We start from the raw sequence: 19,208 nt of genomic DNA on the forward strand, positions 1-19,208 counted from the left end.
TGAGGCAAGAGAATCGCCTAAGCCCAAGAGTTGGAGGTTGCTGTGAGCTGTGTGATGCCATGGCACTCTACTGAGGGTGATAAAGTGAGACTCTGTCTCTACAAAATAATAATAATAATAATAATAAAAAGTGATTGCTTACTTGATTACTGAGGAAAACTCAGTCTGCTTTGTATGTTTCTGCCACTAGAACTATTTCAGTTAAAACAATGGATCCTTCAGGTGTAAAAAGTAGTTTTTTAGGCTACTGGAAGAAAAGCTGTATAGAATTTTCTAATGTATTAATACATAATAACATCATCATTGATATCAATAGCATAAAAAAGCTATGTTGTGATAACTGGTCAGGATTTGAAAAGCTGTCCGTGTAGTAACAGATTTAATACAACAAACCAAACAAAAAAATCAATACTATTTTTATCCTTATTTTACGAATAAGGGAATGGAAGCCTAGAGAACTTAAGTAAATTGCTCAGTTTGGGAAGTAACAGACCTGCAGTTGAGTGTGGTCTAGAACTGAGTCCAGGATTTAACGAGAATGTATGGTGTATAATAACAAAATGTTACTGTTTGGAATATATTTTAATGCTGGAAATGTAGGTCATTTTCAACTTCTTTGTGCTTATATGGACTTTTCACAGTGTCTGTTATAGACACAGACAATTCTGTAATTGAAAATAAAGTAGTTTTAATATACTCACGAGCTTCTCTCTTAACTTCAAAGGTCACATGTGGCCAGTTAGTTGTTTTTTGTTTTGTTTTGTTTTGTTTTGTTTTTTAATTAGAACTCTAATAAGGAAAAAAAAATAACCATTTAAAAGTAAGGTAATCTTTATTTAAAAATAAAGGTATCTTTTTCCAGATATTCATCCTTTCTGTATTAATGATTTATGTTATTAAATCAACAGAATCATGGAATAGCCTTTTTTAGGGAAGTAGTTTTGCAAATCATTCTCCTACAAATGGAGTATTTATGGTTCCGCATTAGGTAAATGCATAAAAGAGAAACCAATGCATTCTAACAAACTCAGGATGAATAAACTTGGGACTTTGGGCCAGAGGCCTTTGGTGAATAAAAATGGAAAAAGACAAGAAAATATATTCAACATCAATAAAGCATGAAGATTATTTATTTATTTATTTATTTTCTTTGAGACAGAGTCTCAAGCTGTCCCCCTGGGTAGAGTGCCATGGCGTCGTAGCTCACAGCAACCTCCAACTTTTGGGCTCAAGTGACCCTCTTGCCTCAGTTTTTCTATTTTTATTAGACACAGGGTCTTGCTTTTGCTCAGGCTGATCTCGAATTCCTGAACTCAAGCAATCTACCTGCCTCAGCCTCTCAGAGTTTTAGGATTACAGGTGTGAGCCACTGTGTCCAGTTCAAAGATAATTTTAAAGTAAGGAGTTAGTAAGGATTCTCATAAAAGCCAGTGGAGAAAGTGGCTGACAGGTGCTGGAGACTGAAACAATGTTCAAGCACATGTTGTCTAGAGAGATGTATGTACTAGCCATCTAAGATCTGGTTCTTCCATCATAAGGCTTAGAACACTATAGCAGTTTTGCCTGTAAGAAACACTATTCCATTAGATAGAACGTAGAGTAGGGAACAGAAACCACTGTAGGCTATAAAACTAGGAAGTCCAAATGAATAAGCCTCTCCTCTGCAAGTGTTAGAAATAGTAATTTCTAAGGGATCTTGGGAAATGGTAGGCAAATTTGTGGCGTGTGTTCCTACTAGTAATGCTGTTTTGTTAAAACACTGAATTGAACTCTATAAGGCTATGAGTGGAACCCATCAATAACGTAGGAAGGCCAGAGCTACAGGAAAACCAGGTCATGACTCAAGTTCTACAACCAGGCTTTAGTGCGAACATCTCTGTGAGTCCCGACAGCAGCAGGCGACCTTTGGCATCTGGCCTGGGATCCAGTTTGGGGCAAGTGACACAAGGAGTGGCTCTCGGTTCCTTCCTCTTACTTTCTCAGTCCTTGTTCAACATCGTATCTTTTACTATAGAGCATTTCTCTATCCCAAACCTTCTCATCCTTGTTTGTTTGTTTAAGATCATAGTCCTTCAGCATTTGTTCTGTCTCAGTTGGTAAGACTCAATGACTTTTGATATTACAAAGCAGTAACACACTCTAAACCACTCAAAAAAAAAAAAAAAACAACAACAAAAAAAACAGAACATTGTGCAGATAATGCAAAACACAGTCAGCAATTGCCAGGTCTGGAAACTCTGCTTCTCCACACCAATATTTCTTACCATCAAAGGGAGGAAACAATAGAAACAGTGATGCTTAAGGTCCCGGAAGAAGAAACCCATCTGTCCCCTTATAAAATGAACATATTTATTTTGAAAGTATATTTAAAATATATTTTTAATTTTTAAAAGAAAGGAAATATAATTGTCTGAAATTTTAAAATAGGTCATGTATTTCTTTTTGGGGGTACAAAGGATACATTTTTAACAGATAGTGTATAAATTACTGAAGAATATTCAAAGAACATCTAAGTAGACCTATAGAACAACTAAGTAGACCTTCTATGGTAGACTTATATTTAATTAAATAATAGTACTGCCTGAGAAGGGAGGAAAAGAATGATAGTGATAAGTCACTAAAGAGAACTGGCAATTGAGAAGAATAATGGGTTATAGCCCCATTGTTCATAACTTAATAGCAAGTCAATATATTGTCTTTAAATTTTAATATAGTCATAGAATTTGAATTCTCAGGTACCTAGAATGACACTTTTCTTCAAATATTTATGGAACCGGGGAATAAGAGTACTTTGATATTATAGCCAGGATTTGGGAATCTATTTATTGGGGGCAAAGCTACTGCAATAGATGATAGTAAAGGGACAGAATAAATGTCTCCTCACTGAAAGAGTTTGAAGTTGAGCCGATGTTCAACTTCGTAGGATCATATTGGTTTACGTGTCAAATTATGCGGTGCATATGAAATTCCTAAGTTTATATAAGCTCATCTAAGGACATGTGGATCATTGAAATAATACATGGACACAGGATAAAAAAGGAGAGTAAAAGAGGGCACTTTCACGAGCTTCTAAAAGAGGTCACGTGTGTGACTGATGGAGTTTCTAAGCTGAATTAGCTAAACTAGTGCACAGGACTAGAGCCTCGCAATTTATAGAAGTTGTGTAGAAAGGAGCAAGGAGATTAGAATCTGATAGCTTGTTTGGGGGAAGCAAAGACTATTAAAGAATACTCTGACGGACCACCATGGAGATCGCACTCTATAGGACCTGAGTGGTATCTTGGGAAAAGACACATCAACGCAGCAGACAGCAGAAAATAATCTAGATTGTGATTCTAGAATACTTGTAAGAAAATGAAAATTCAAACAATGGAAAGAAACCTGAAAGACACAAACTTAAGGAAGGGAGGTAATGAATAGATGTGGGAGAAAATCTGGTTAAAAAAATAAATCTAAAGCTCTAAGCAAGGCAAATAGAGGGTTCTCTGATTAGGACATGAAAATAGAAATGGGGAGTGGGGAGTGCAGTGGGGTAGGCAATGAGCTGAAATGAGTTTGGTTTTGAAAGCTTATGATTCAGATTACTGTGAGATGTTTGAGAAGATATATATTTATAGCAAAATAAGGTGATGGTCCTGGGCTGATGGTGAGGAATATAGGTGGAGGTGTAGAATTGAAAATCAGGGATTTGGGCCACACACATGAAAACATCAAAGCAAGGCACATGACAGTCTTCAAGATGACCCACAGTTAGTAAGTAGGACAAGAAGAACAAAAGGAGAATATCTTATTTAGTCTATACAGACTGAAGTGAAAACTTTGATACTGAATCAAAGCGTTTTCAATTTCTCAGGACTCAAAAGCATATACTGAATACATTTTTAAAAAACATAGAAAATAAAAATTATTTTATACCATTCTATGAGGCCACTTTTTGGGGGGGGGAATACTGAGAATTTCTTTTGATCCTGTAGCTGATATTAAACTCACTTTTAAATAAAATGTTGTAGTTGGATTGTCATTTAAGTTGACCAAAAAGATAAGTATGTCTTGAAAATGACAAGCTTCTTGGATGCAAAAATTCAGTGTTTGGAGGTTATAGACAAAATTTTATACAACACTATACCTATATGACCAATAAAAAATTACAACATTAACATTGTTATTTAGCTCAATTCCCTGATGTATGTAGGAGTAAACTCGAACTTAGAAATACTATTATTAACAACCATATCTTTTCCAAAAACCGCAACTTGATGCTGAACAATCAGATTCCTATTGGGTCTACAATCTGTACTCGCAGCCCTTTGCTCCTACTTATGCAGTTTTCAAGTTCCTTACTTGAAAGAATCTTTGTCCTTTAAACAAAGGGCTGGAGCATAGGTCTGCTTGTGCAAGATGCTGACTTGCAGTACATATCTAGTGCATATCAACCAGAAAAGTTTAATGAATCACTTTCGTGCCTGCCCTTGACCTTGCCAAGAAAGCTATGTGTGCACAAATCAAGAAACCTGTGAAGCCATATGCTGTGGGTCAGCCCTTGACCAGTTTTCTCTGTCCAGCTGTCACCCTGGAAGCAACATTGCACACACACACATTTTTTTATGTACATGCAATTGTCTAGTATTTTGGCCACAGGGGAACTCTGCTGAGAAACTGTGTATTGAAGTGGTTCAGCGTTTCCTAATTTCAAACATGGGATTTGGAAGTTGTCGGTAATCTTAAATACTGTCTCTCCACAATTATCATCTAATTTTAATCCTTAAAAATTTAAGTAACATGCATGTAATAGAATCAATGATGATACAATATGTGAACAGTCACAGCAAAAGTCTCTGTTTCTCCATTTCTAGAGGTTATCAGTATTACATAATACAAGTTTCTTTGACATCCTTCCAGAAATTTTATATGCTTGTAAGTATATATGGTAATTAGAATTTTCATAAATCATACTGTTTATACCATTCTGCTTTGGTTGGACTTAGCAAAGAATCCTGGGATCTTTGCATGTCAACCCATATCTGGGCTTACCTCATTGTCTACAAGTACTATATAATATTTAGAATAATATAGTCACTAGAATGACTGTATTTCATTTTAGTCCCCTACTAAGGGACATTTTATGTTTGTGTTTCTCATTACAAACAATTTTCTAGTGTTTCTTTTTGTGTATCTTTGCACTGTTTTTGTGATTACATATTTGGGTATACATCCACCAAAGCATCACACGGTACCTTGTAAATCTATAAAACTATTTGTCAATTAAATGTAAAATAAAACTTTAGAAACAAACAAACAAAAAACCTAGACAGGGAAGTTGTCCGCTATGTTTGAAACTTAAGGCAACATGGTAGAGGTAAAAGGTCATTGACTTTGCAGTCAGACTATTCTAGACTTCTATCCTAGTAGCGTCACTTCTCCGTACGTCTTTAAGCAAAATAAACTGAGACTCGGATTTCCTCTTTGTGAAGAAAAGATTACAATTTCTACACAATTAAGATTTTGAGGTAGCTGTCAGTAAACGATGGCATCCATAGTCTACAAATTGAAGCTGAGAAAAGAAGGCAGAGGAGAAGAAAAGAGAAAAAAGGACCAATCTAAGTGCAGAACTTTGAAGTCAGAAATGGACTAATGATCAATTCCTTTCAACTCCTGAGTGAGTGTTTTCCCAATTGCTTTCCTTTTTGTTTTCAAGGTCTCATGTATTTATTACTGCACCAGCTTATTAGTGAAAACACATAAACACATAAAGAGAAAACTCATTTTCCCAATGAAGTGTGGCAACTGTCCAACTGATGACATTTTCAGCTTGATATGGTAAGGTGATAGTGATCGAAATACAGCCCAAGTACATGCCATCTCATGTCCCATTCCTTACAGACCCAGCTGGGTTCTTCTCCAGTGTCTCCTCTTCGAGTTGTACCTGATTTTATTACTGGTTTTCATTTGAATCCACTGGGGAATGGGACGATTTCATTGTTGTTTCTTGGCCAAAAACCACTTGATTCTGAAAGTCTTATGGGAGGACATGGTGACAAACGGGACTACTCAAACTCCCCCAATTGCTTTCATGGAAGTTTCCTAGACCTCTTTTCTCATTTCTCTTTGCCTTTGATGACAAGGGTGTCTTCACCCTGAGTCTGGAGCACAGAGTGCAATGACTGGAAAACCATTCTCAAAGTTTCCATATACAACTAAAAGAATTCCTGGCAAAATATGACTGTTTCATCACCTTGTCGGTGGGCCCTTCCGACAGGGGGAGTTTTAAAACACTGAGCCATGATAGCATTTGGGACCACAGTGTAATGTGGGGGATGTTCACTTGGCACCACAGGTAAAACAGCCTTCTCTGTACTCGCACTTGGTGAACGAGAGTGTCAACTGCTTCCATGCTTAGAGGCATTGACTCAGATGGCAGTCTTCTCTGCCCATAGCTACTTTGTAAAAATGTGGCATTTCTTCTGAGAGAGGTTATCATAATTATCATGCCTATATTCTTAGCAGTGATTTTGCAAATGAGAGAAGGTCAGTGATTATTAGCTCCTTTGTGGGGAGGGGGGTTGAGGAAATTAAGCTTCAGAAAGTATCCTCTAAACACACTTTTCTTCCCACTGTATCGTACTGAATGCCACTGTAGTTTAATATAAGATAAGAATGATTGTGCCCGTGCATTTTCCTCTTGGGTAACTCAACTCTTTCAGGATAAATCAAAATTTTGTTCCAAATATTTTTATTGATGCCCCATTGAATACAAACTTTTCTGCACAAAATATCAAGCTTCTTTATTTATTCAGACATTTGTGAATAGTCTTACTTTGGTTACCAAGGAGGCCTGAGATCATCTGTAACATAATCTCATTTTTTTAAGTGTGCCATGTACTTCTTGTTGCATTATCTTTTCTTCAAGTCAGAGGTCTTATCTCCAATTATCCACCTATATAAATTGTGTGCTACACTCTAAGTAAACAAGAAGAGGTCTTGTCTCAGAAGTCCTTCCTGGTTGCTTCAGTCACAATGAATTACTCCCCTTCCATGAAGAAAAATAAATATGTGTGTATACATAGAACAACTCCTGTATTCCTCCTGACTAACTATAAATGATTCATGTGAAAAAATTTTGACTGGATCAAACATCCACCCAGTCCTAATCATAGTCCCTCCAACTTGTGTGTCATCCCTCCCTAAATACTAGCCAATATTCTAAGTGCAGCTGGGTACCACCTTCTCCATAAATCCTCTTCTGAATTCTAGAGAAAGACATATATCACTTTCTTTTGAACTCTAATATCATTTTATAGTAATTACTTCTTTCCTATATTATAGTGGTTTAAGTATATTTGACTCCTCCAAAAGATTTGAACCTCCCTGTAGGCATGGACTATTTCTGTTTGTTCACCAAACAGACATACCCTTAGAGATCAATGGAATAAAAAATGCCCCCCAAATATCTGTTGTATATGTGGAGACACATCTAATCTTGTGGTTAATACCATCTATGTTTGTATCTAATACATTATTAATCTGTCACAGTTACTTTTAGAAGAGTTCAGTAACTATTATTTTGAATCATATAAAATTGCTATTCTCCACGTCCTGAACACTTGAGTATCAGGAGTTTCATTTGGTTCAACCTGAAAGTTATGGAGTCCATGGCATGATGGTAGTTACATAAAAGAATGAAAACTGCCCAGAGTTACAAATAGTGGCATACCTGCATTATTCACATACATAAATATTATTTCATTGGATGGAAAATCATTGGGAAATCAAGAAGAAACTACATTAAAATATGTCGCTCCCCCACATGGAGAAAAATGAATTTGAGACACATGATTTGCTGCAGAGAGGACTAACAGACTGCACATCCAACAGGTTTTTTAACCACAGAGTTCAGTTTCCTCTGAGCTCACGGAATAAAAAATCCCTGTACCTGAGTGAAACAGCAAGCTTGCATCTCCTTCTGCCCTTCCCTGGTGAGAATTCCAGCTACATGCCACTGTCGGAGCTGTGCTGGTGAAATCAGGCTAATCACAACCGCTTGGGAGTCAGGCCAACTGTGCACATCAGGAGATATGCTTATTGTAAAATCATATAAGACTAAAATTATCTTATAGGGTTATCTTAATTATGTTTTTAATGCTTTAGAGGAGGCCTATTTAACAATTTCCTGTTACATAATGGGTATTTAATAAGTGGTAGTTAAAAAAAACACCTGTCTGATTTACTTATAGATTATTTAATATGTTCCTGGACTGACAACAGAGGTCTGCATATATTGGATGCAGAGAAAAACTCCTGAAACCAGAGGATTAATCAAAGACTCCAGTTAGACATCTTACTTGAGAAGGAGGAATATAAAAAAAGAAAAAGAAGCAGTAACGGGAGGAAGAGGAGGACAAGGAAGAAATGGAGACAGAGAGAAAAAAGCTGTCATATCTTTAGCACTCAATATGTAGGATCAGAAACTTTTTAATTCTCTTGAGTGTGTAGAGCATAGTATAATCAAGTTGAATAGACATTTCAGCATAGAAAGTAAATAGGAAAGACATAGAAAATGGGAGGAAAAAAATAGAAATGTAAGAATCAGTCCTGGAAGATAAATATCCAAATAATAGGAGTTTCAGGAAGTGTAAAGAAAAAAAAAAAACATGGAGGAAAGAAAATGATCAAAGTGATAACTTAATAAAAATGCTGAGAGATTAAGTACATTAGTTTCCAAATCTGAAAGACACTCACACTGCCTGTCATGATAATTGAAGGAGGGCTCACCCCAAGGAGAATCTCTGTGAATTTCAAGCACTGGAGGAAAAGAGAGAAAATCTTAAACACGTTGAAAGAGAATAGAACATAAAAAGTAATTCTAAAATGTAATTTAAGAGGAATTCAATAAGATACTAGAATCCCAGGTAAAAATAGAACACTATCTTCAAAACTCTAAAGGAAGAGAGAGATTATTTTTAACCTGAGATGCTACAACCAGGTAAACAACTATTTAAGTACCTAATGTTTCCAGGATATTTACTATTTGGCAGACACTGTTGGAAACATGCTACGTGTATTACCACATGGAATTTTTCAATGATTTTACATGAGGGCTACTGTTACTATTCTCATGTTACATGTGAGCAAAGGAGACACAATTAGGTTAAGCAATGTGTCCCCAAATGATGCCACTACTAACTGGGAGGATTGGGGTTTACAAACCCATCATCTAGGTCCACACATGACAGCCTGCTGCCTAACCAAAAGTAAACAGCTGGCCAAACAAAGACATGTGGCCTCTATCAGGTAGAGGTTTCATCAACTTAACAACTAAATGCAAGAGAATGTCTCCCCTGTCTCTAAATCCTTTCTTTGAAATAATTATAGATTATTTGTATAGTCGTTAATTTTTTATGCTGCCTACACACTGATAATTAATCAAAATTTTAAACATCATTATAGGGATGGCTGTCTATTGCTCCTTCCCTATGATCCTTTTCCTAATTTTACTAAAATTCCAATCTCCTCATAGAACTCTTTCTGCTTATAAATTGGATGATGGTATCCATACACTGAGCTCATCCTTACCCTGAATTAAAATGCAAACATATTCAGTAGAATAAAAGATATTACAGCAAGAATATTTCTAGAGCTTTGATTTTAAAATATGCTTCCAAGAAATTTGTGCTTCCAGTGACCCAAATATTCTTTAAGCTTCTCCCTTCCCTGGGATACGCAATGCCTAATTGAAGTAGTTTCATAAACACTCTTGTTCTTCACTTGTTTAATGACACAACTCAAAGTAGCACATCAGTCACTTGGCTAATAAGCATTCTCTGAATCCCACGGAAACAGAGAGAAATGCTCCCTTTATTCTTCCACTGTGTATCACGTTCCCCAAGCATGTATTATTATTATTCTTATTACCCAGTTGAACTAGTCTAATTTGCAATTGGATAAATCATAAGCCAGTTGATTCTCAAGCCTCCCCAAGTTATTACTTTACTTCAACCAAAGATTTTATAGTAGAGAACACTGGGGATATTTCATATGACTCAAAATTATTTTTTTCGTCTCTCTAAAGACGATAAAAGTGCAAAATCTCTCATGCAGTGAAACACTTCCATAAATAATTAGTACCGCATTGCATTGGTGGAAAGAAATACTTAAAGCAATCCATTAAATAGAATAATTAACCCACTAGATGGTTCTGGGTTTTCTAGACATTGGAATATACTGGTTCCTGAATGAACTTTTACAGTAGACATTTCTAGGTGGACACCCAAGATCCAATAGTACTTGTCACAGTAACATTATCCTACTTCAGTTGGGGGTATGGGACCTACCCCCCATGCTCCAGGAAATACTTTCTTCACTTGACATCCATGAATGGGGCCTGAGCCTAAGCTAATTTCACTCCCATGACTATGTCCCAGAAATTTCACTTTATGAAATTTTTAATTATGACACCCATTTATCATTTAATCCAGATTGATCTGCATTTTCTTTGGGGGGGGAATAAAAGCATCTTTAAAATACTCTATTTGGATATTATTCTGAGATTATGTAAATATTCTAGTGATAAACATAGCTATATAAGCAACTAGAAATCCTGGTACACCAAACACTGGTTTCAGGACCATAAAGATAAGCAAGACTTTATCTCTACTTCAGCCTCTGGTAACACTGTCTTCCTGGGCTCCAGGCTAACCTTGGGAATCTTGTTCTTTGTTTTCTTATATTAACTGCAAAAATATCATGGATATATCTGTCATGATTCTAATTCTCAGGCATTTAATTTCAGTTTTAATGTCACTACCTATAAACTGCCTCAGAGATATGAAGAGTATGTGTTCCATAAGATTTTCGGATTCATTCTGTTTATGTGGAGAAAGCTCTTTCAATAAAGAAATAGAGTTTCATGATGTTCGTCAGGAAAAAGCCCAGTCCTAAGAATCAGCAGATTTCCTTTGTTCTGTCCTTGCTACTTGAGTCTGATAAAGGAATTGCTGAGAAATCAGTGCCTACAAAGTAAGTTAATTACTCCATATGGCCCCTGATGTCCACCCAGCTTCAGTATTCTATAGCTATATGGAGGACAACTTTGAGATGCAGACATTGAAATTCATTTTATTTATTTTAATCAAAAATAAAAATGTTTATTGCTGTTCTTGTTATCTAGTGCTGTTTAACAAATAACCCCCAAATTTAGTGGCCTTAAAAAATCCTTTGGCACATGAAGCTGTGTTTTAAGAAGGATTTGTTTGAAGATTGAGGTTGGAATCAACCTAATCATATATATGTCTGGAGCCTGGAATGGGAAGACTTACACAGCAGAGAGAGAGAACAGGTGGGGAGAGTTGGACATATTTCCATCTATTTGTCTCTCTCTCCTCCCCCACTCTACACTACCCCCTCTTTCCTTCTCTCTCTCCACCTGCATTAGTCTGCCCGTGTCCATGTGTGTCCTTTTATATGCCCAAGTCTATCCACATCTCTAGCTCTACCATCTCTACCCCGGGTCTCTCAGCCATGGCAGCTCCGGCCTCCCAGGGCACATTTGGCAACCAGTTGGCAGGCAGAAGCTGTCTCACTTTTCATGACTTAGCTTCAGAAGTCGCACAGCACCACCTCCACTGCAGTCTACACGTATCAAGGCAGTCACAAAGACCGGTTTCTTTCCTAAGAGAAGGGAAATACGATCTGCCTCTTGATAGAACAAAGTTCTGGAAAAGCAAATGAAACCACAGATATTGTGTCAGCCGATGTGATAAATCTCCCCAAGTCAGAAACATCCATATATAAGCAAGTCACATACTTTGATTTTTTGATTCAGGAAATTTTACTTCCTCTTAGTCCAGAAATGTGTGCATCTGCTTACAATATATACTATTAGAAGCAAGCATCATTTCTGAAAAACATACCACAATGTAGGTAAAGACAAAGGCATATTCCAGAGGTGTTCTAGGAGACAGAGAAAAGCCAGCATTAAATAGAAAATGTTCCTGAGTACACTACATGCTAGGAAATTAAGAGGGGAGGGTTTGAACTTTTTGTTTGAGTTGGGTAGGGTTAAAAATACTGCTCGTTTTTCCCCCTTGAATTCATCAAACAAAACTACACTTACATTAAATTTTTAATGACCCCAGTGGATGCTTTCTTTTGATTTCCTCCCCATCTCTTTAAGGGAACTGGAGTGGTTCTTTTCAAAGTATACAGCTAACTTTCTAGACACCCTCACCCCAACTCTGTTCAACTCCTAACCCTCACCCCCACACCATTTTCTCCAACAGAATGACAAGCTGTCAGTAAGAGTATGTGTCAATTTTACAGTTGGTTACACATGCATTTCAACAGGTCCAGAAGGCGGGGATGCTGCATTTTTACACTGGACCCTGCTGGTGCTGCTCGTGCTGACAGGATTCAAGGCAAAGCTCTCGTCTTTCAGTTTTTATCATCACCCCAAGCCCTGTGATCAGAAGTTTATCTCTTAAGACAGAGGGATACAAACAGCCCGTGAGCACACCAGTTATTCCTTTCTTCCATCTTTGCTGATTTCTCTCTCTCAGTATTGATGGAATAGACTCGGCAAGATAACTCCAACATTGACCTTGTGGTGTAAGGAGCCAAGTTGTATATTCCCAACGTCTCTCTGACAGGACAGAAGCCTTGATGACTGTGCCATCCCTTCGAGGACATAATAAAAATCTCCTGTTCAAAGAGCAAACAAAGTTGTCTTCTGAAATAGTAAATATAATGAAACAAGCGCTGCGGGTTTGTGCCCTGGGTTTTATTGTTCCTTTTGAATCTCTGCCTTTCAGATATAGCATCACAGGTCCACAGTCAATGCAGCATTCAGATCTCAACCTTAGATAACCAGCACCCGGCAGGAAACACACAATGTTATTCTAATTATTTAAGACCTTAGGAGAAAGCTGTACTTGCAATATTATCACATTGCTGGATACGACGTTAAAAAGCACCGATAAAAATCCTTGTCCTGACTCCGCCGGAAAACAAGTAGCTTCCGTGACTGGAATTACTGTTCTTGATTATCTGGAAGAAGATAGGCATCGCACACATCTGGATCTAAATCTTTCATTGCTAATTACTAGTTCTACACTCTTGGGCAAATGACTTAATAACTGGTGTCTTGGTTTTCTTATTGGTAAAATGGGGGAGACTGATAATAGTTATTCTGCAAATTTGCTTGTGAGAATGAGAGGGGATAATGAAAACCCATTACCATTCTCACCAAATAAGAACAGAGAATACAAGAGTGATACAATTCTAAATTATATCATGTGTACCCTAGTTTTAGCATACACATTAATTTTGTATTATAATATTAAAATTATTGTAACGATTTAAATTATTATTACCATTTCCAGACTACTAAAACATCCACTTTCTATCTTGGTGTTGATAAAACTGATAAGAGTAAACACTTTGAGATAATGAGAAACCCGTTACCACTTTCAGAAGCATGTCCTCCATCCCTGCTGCCTTGGGAATGTTTGAAGCATTCCTTGCTATGTGTCACCTTCCCACACCTATCATTCACGTCAGCCAGAGTTCTTGCTCTCAGACTCTCAACTCTGAACTCTCCCTGTATTGGAAGTGATTCGATGGCAACACTCTCTGTCTAACTACTGTGAAAGAAAGGATGCTCTCTCTCTGCCTCCCCTCCCGTCCTCTCCACCGCACACCTGAGCACAGCTGGAAAAACTAAGGGAACTTCCCTGACTTGCCCTGTTTAAAATGCATGACCACCAACTTCAAGGGAGACCCAAGGCTACCTGACAATGCTGTATTTCTAATCCTTCCACTTTTTAAAATCCAATTTCATACCTTCTCTCTCTTTCCATCAAATTTCCAAAATCTCCTTCTTTAGCCTTTCAGTTGATCATTTGTTTCTTCTCCTACTCAACAAAGAGGATCAGTGTGAAATAATGTCTCCAAGTCCCCACCACACAGCCACATGCGGCTGAACCCAAACGGCCTTTCTTCCCGGGGTTATGGTTGATCTGTCTGTGCAGCTAAACAGCAAACCTTTTATATATATTGATTTTTAATCCAGCCCCTATCACATCTTCAGGGACATTGCTCTGGCAATTCTTTTTCATGCTCCTGCTTATCAATTCTTCTCTCTCTGCCAGATAATTCCCATCAGTGTACAAACATTCAGGCATAGTTCTGGCTTTAAAAAATCCCTGTCCGACTCCACAGCCCTGCAGGAACCATCCCACGTCTCTGACTCCTTTTATGGCCAAACTCCTCAGAAGCGTTTACCCTGTTTACTACTGCCACTTAATTCTCTCCCCTTCTTTATTGTTTTCTTTCCAACCCAACTTTCCCCCCTACCGTTACACTGAAGTACTTTTGTCAAAATCAACAGAACTCCACAGAGGAAGCCTACCGGAAGCGTCTGACACAGTCTCTCTCTCTCTCTCTCTTTTTACTCCTTGAGATACTTTTTTCTTATACTTAGCCTGGAAAGATTCTACTTCAGGGCCCTTGGGCTTCCAGTCTCCTTTGCCTGAATCAATTTTTTATCTCACACAGATATCTGTATTTCTCGGTATTGCTTGCCCTTTATATTTTTGTTCAGATGTTGTTTTCTTACTACGGTTTTCTCAGTTATGTCCTTTAATATTTCTACCTTTCCCTACCTCCAGGTCTGCACCTACCCCTCCTGTGCTGTGTTTTCCCAGGTGACATTGCTTGCTGTCACTATATACTCTACTCATCTATTTATTTCCTATCTATCCCTTCTCCTCCCAGGAACACCACCACGACCAGGCAAGAGATATTTTCTGTTTGTTTGTTTCACTCTGGAAATAGCAGCACCTTAGATAATATTGACATGTTTTAAGTGCAAATCAAACATTAGAATTTTAGGAAGTGAATGGATGTCCATGTTGCCAGATCTTAACAAGAAGTAAAAATAAAATCTTAGGTCCCCCACCTGGCTGAACGGACCCTGTTTGGCCAAGGGGACACCAGAGAAAACTTATGGCCAAGTTGGAGGCCAAGACAGGAAGATCAGACAGGCTTCCCTCACTAACTGCCCTTGGGGTTTCCTTTCTAAGGCTAGACAGAAACCAGCCCTCTGGAAAGGCTTGATCCACAGCAGCTTTCAACCAACCCGTGAGTGCCCTTCTGTTTTGCAATTACTATGCAACTGACTGGCATTCCTTCCTGATAAGGAACCTCCAACATGGACCATGGCCTGGCTCTGCCACTCTGTGGCCACTGTACACAGAGGACCATTGTGTCCCTTAGTTCACCTTTTGCAATGAGAGGGCTGAAAACTTCACCTTCAGATTATGTTAATGCTGTCATGTTTGAACATGGGACCCTTGAAGAGGCATGAAACTAAAGTGCACATCTGCGGGTTTCTCCCTTCATACATATTCATAACTCCCCCCACAGCTTATTAAATATGTATATTTGGCCTCCACACTCAGCAAGATGGGCATCCTGCAGGCTGCAACCCTGTATGAGAAATAAAGTTCTCCTTTCCAAATTTACAAACTGTGTAATTCTCCTGTTGATAACAGCATCCTGCCTTGGGAAGTGTGGACTCAGTACATGATGGCTGTCACTCAATTTGCTCATCTTCTTCTCCCTGAAATAAATGACCCCATTTTTACTTCCATTCTCTCCCAAACTTATAGTATTATAAGAGATTAAAATGTACAAAAATCCAGGTTCGAAGTCATATGACTGCCCAGAGAAGAGACTTAAATTACTCCTTGTATACTTATTCATGAATTTCCCTTCACAGCAAGTCTTTGAAAACTTTGTCTCTGTCTGTTAATACATGTCCTCACTTCCTCTTGGTCTGTACCAAACTCTGTATTGAGTTCCATCTCAACTAGTCCACAAAAACCATTATTGTCTGGGTTACCAGTGACCTTTATGTGGACAAATTCAATGTTCACTTATCTTTCTTTCTTTCTTTTCTTTTTTTTTTAATTAAATCATAGCTGTGTACATTAATGCAATCACGGGGTACAATGTGCTGGTTTTCCATACAATTTGAAATGCTTTCATCAAACTGGTCAACATAGCCTTCACAGCATTTTCTCAGTTATTGTGTTAAGACTTTTATATTCTACAGCTTGTAAATTTGACACGTACCCTTGTAAGAATGTTCATTTATCTTTCCTATAGGCACAGGGAATGCTCCTTCCTGGTGAGACTGTTTTATTCTCTTGGCCACTGCTTCACTGCGGATCACTTCCCTCCTTTTTTGGCAGCAATGTCTCAATATTTCTCTTTTGTTATCCTCTTTCCCATTTGGGCAAGGGAGGCAGGAACACTCCAACATTGGCCCGGGTCCTTATCCGATCTTCATCTGTACTTTCTCTCAAGAGGATCTCACTGTGCCCCATGGTTTTAAATAATATCTATATGGTGATTGACTCCATTGCTCTCTCCAGTTCTGATCTTTCTCTTCAGACTACCCTCATGTATAAAGCACAGTGTCTTATACCGAATGTCCTGTAAGCATTTCAAAATGAGAATGTGTTAAATGGAACTCTTGGTATCTTACCTTCTGTTTCGGAAATCTGCTATTTTTCATTCACTTCCTCATCTCAGAAAAGGGCACCAACATCTATCTGGGGGGTTACATCAAATATTTGCAAGTAATTTTACATTCTTCTGTTTCCCTCACCGCTGAGCTTCATCAGTCAGCAGGTCCTTTTGGTTCACAAAACATACTCATTAACTTCCTCTAATTTCATTGTAAACAGCCTAGTCTGAGTCACCATCACAGTTTGCTGAATTGTTTATGTGGGCTGCTAAATGATCTACCTGTATTCATGTATATCCCTTTATAATCCAGAGGAATTTTTCTAAAAAAAAAAAAAATATATATATATATATACATATATATATGTTTGTTTTCTTGCTTTGAATCCCTCGATGTCTTCCAATCACATTTAGAACACACTCTAAGCTCTCTGTATGTTCTGTGAAGCCTGCATAATTGGACCTTTGCTTTCCTCTCAACCTTGTGCTCTGTGTTCTAGAAATCTCACATCTCTTTTAGTTCCAGGAGCATGGTAATTTGACTCCTGCTTATGGGAATTTGATCTTAATTTTCTTTCCCCGGGAAGGTGTTTCTTAAGCCTTTACTGTTTTTATGTCCAGCTCATTTCTTTTCACTGATGTCCGTGCAAATCCTCCGCAACTCCACCATTAAAGGAACAGACCATCTTCTCCCATCCTGTCCCCCAGCTCTAGTCACTTGTACTATTCCTCAGTTCATTTCCTCCGTAGCAGCTAAGATTATCTTAAAGTTACACTGATTATATCTTAATCTTATTATATTTAATAACTGCTAAACTGACCATCCATACAGGAAAGTAAGGTCCTCGAGGACAGGAGCACCAAGTATTCTGGTCACAGCACTTTCTTCAAAGCCTTGTACATTGCATGCCATACAGAAGCTATCAAAAAAATAATTAATCTATGGATGGCATCTACTGAGGCAGGCTGGTCATTTCCTTTGGGTTTCAATGTCCTTACGTCAAGATGAGGAGGATGGTAACCACTTTGCCAGGATGCCAAGAAGATTAGACATATCAAAGTGAATGCCTTTTCCTTCTATAACAATCACTATGAATGAGACTTAGTTTAATCCAAACTTCATCTACCTTTTCTCTATTATTTCACCTGCCATCCTTCTCTCTTACTATGGCTTTGCAAATACTGCCCAGTTTAACACATAATTGTTTGTGATTTTTGTTAATTTATGTTACAACCTTCCAAAGATCATTAAATTCAATAAATGTCCAATGTAGTGGAAAAGGGGATGCTGACTTCTATTATTAATCCTAATTTGTAGCAATAAACTATAGTGAGAAGTACACGCATTTTAAAATCCACGCAACTAGGTGTCTACCCTGGGTTAGCAACTTTACTACTTATGGGTCTTAGGGGTCTCCTTAGACTCTCTGACTCAGCCTTCTCATTTATAGTATGGAAAGAGTTACATATATTTTGTGAAAATATCAGTAGATTAGATGAGTTCATTAAATAAGAAAAATGACATTAATAATAATAATGCACATTATAATGAAATAATGATAGTAATATTTGATAAGCCAGGCTTCAGGAAAAAAAAGATCTTAGCTTTTAATATATTCACTGCTTTTGTTTCTCTGTGTTAAAGATTTCAAAAATCTCATCCCAGAGCATTCAAGAGATAGTGTTTAGTGCTCTTTTGAAACATAAAAGGAGAGAAAGAAAATACCTTTGTTGCATGATCTATACCCTCCAAATACATAGGCACTAAGATATTACAGAAAAAGAATATATCCAGGCATGGTGGCTCACGCCTGTCATCCTAGTCCTCTGGGCGGCTGAGGCGGATGGATTGCCTCAGCTCACAGGTTTGAGACCAGAGTGAACAAGAGCAAGACCCTATGCCTAAAAATAAGCAGGTGTTGTGACAGGCACTGCAGTCCCAACTACTGGGGAGGATGAGGCAAGAGAATAATTTAAGTTCAGGAGTTTGAGGTTGCTGTGAACTGTGATGCCATGGCACTCTACCAAGGGTGAGACTCTTTTTCCAAAGAAAGAAGGAAAGAAAGATAGATCCAATACCATACAACCCAGTACACAATTTAATTTTCACGCATCTAAGTACTCATCCTAAAAATAAGACTCTTTTTCAAAAAAAAGAAAAAAGGAATGAAAGAAAGAAAGAATAAGATCTGATATCATACATCCCAGCACACAATTTAATTTTCACTCATCCTAAAAGCAGCTTCTGGGGTTAATTGGAAACTATAATTGCCAACATCACAATAATCAAAGATTAAGACACCAAAGGGCAATAGAAACTTTAAATTACCCTTTTGTTTGCAGCATCTCTGTGGAGCGTGTTCTTTGCAAAATGTTTGAGTTTAAAAAAAGAAGCAAGTGAGCACAAGAAGCTGGAAAGGGAATTGAAAGTGTAGAAGTTCCCAGATTCGGGGGTGGGGTGGGGGGAAGAGAGCCAGGGAAAGAGGAAAAATAATAATCTGCAGTGTGTTTCTTCATGAAAACATTTTAAGAAACATCGTGTGAATTTAAAAATGCCATAAGATTTCCCCATTAGCTTAAGATCTCAGGGTGCATCATTTCATACAGGGTTGAGCTGGTCAACATAGACAGCTGGGAACCTACGCTAGGATAGGATCTAACTGACTCCATCACCCCAGTGGAGT

At 37.9% G+C, this 19,208-nt stretch overlaps 1 pseudogene; it reads right to left on the reverse strand.

Annotated features, from left to right (window-relative positions):
* Positions 1–5,874: 5,874 nt before the first annotated feature.
* On the reverse strand, positions 5,875–6,047 carry LOC105886531 (annotated as a pseudogene).
* Between the last annotated feature and the right edge of the window lie 13,161 nt (positions 6,048–19,208).

This window comes from Otolemur garnettii, unplaced genomic scaffold (genome assembly GCF_000181295.1).
Source record: "Otolemur garnettii isolate 467f Iridium unplaced genomic scaffold, OtoGar3 scaffold00001, whole genome shotgun sequence".
Lineage (NCBI taxonomy): Eukaryota > Metazoa > Chordata > Mammalia > Primates > Galagidae > Otolemur > Otolemur garnettii.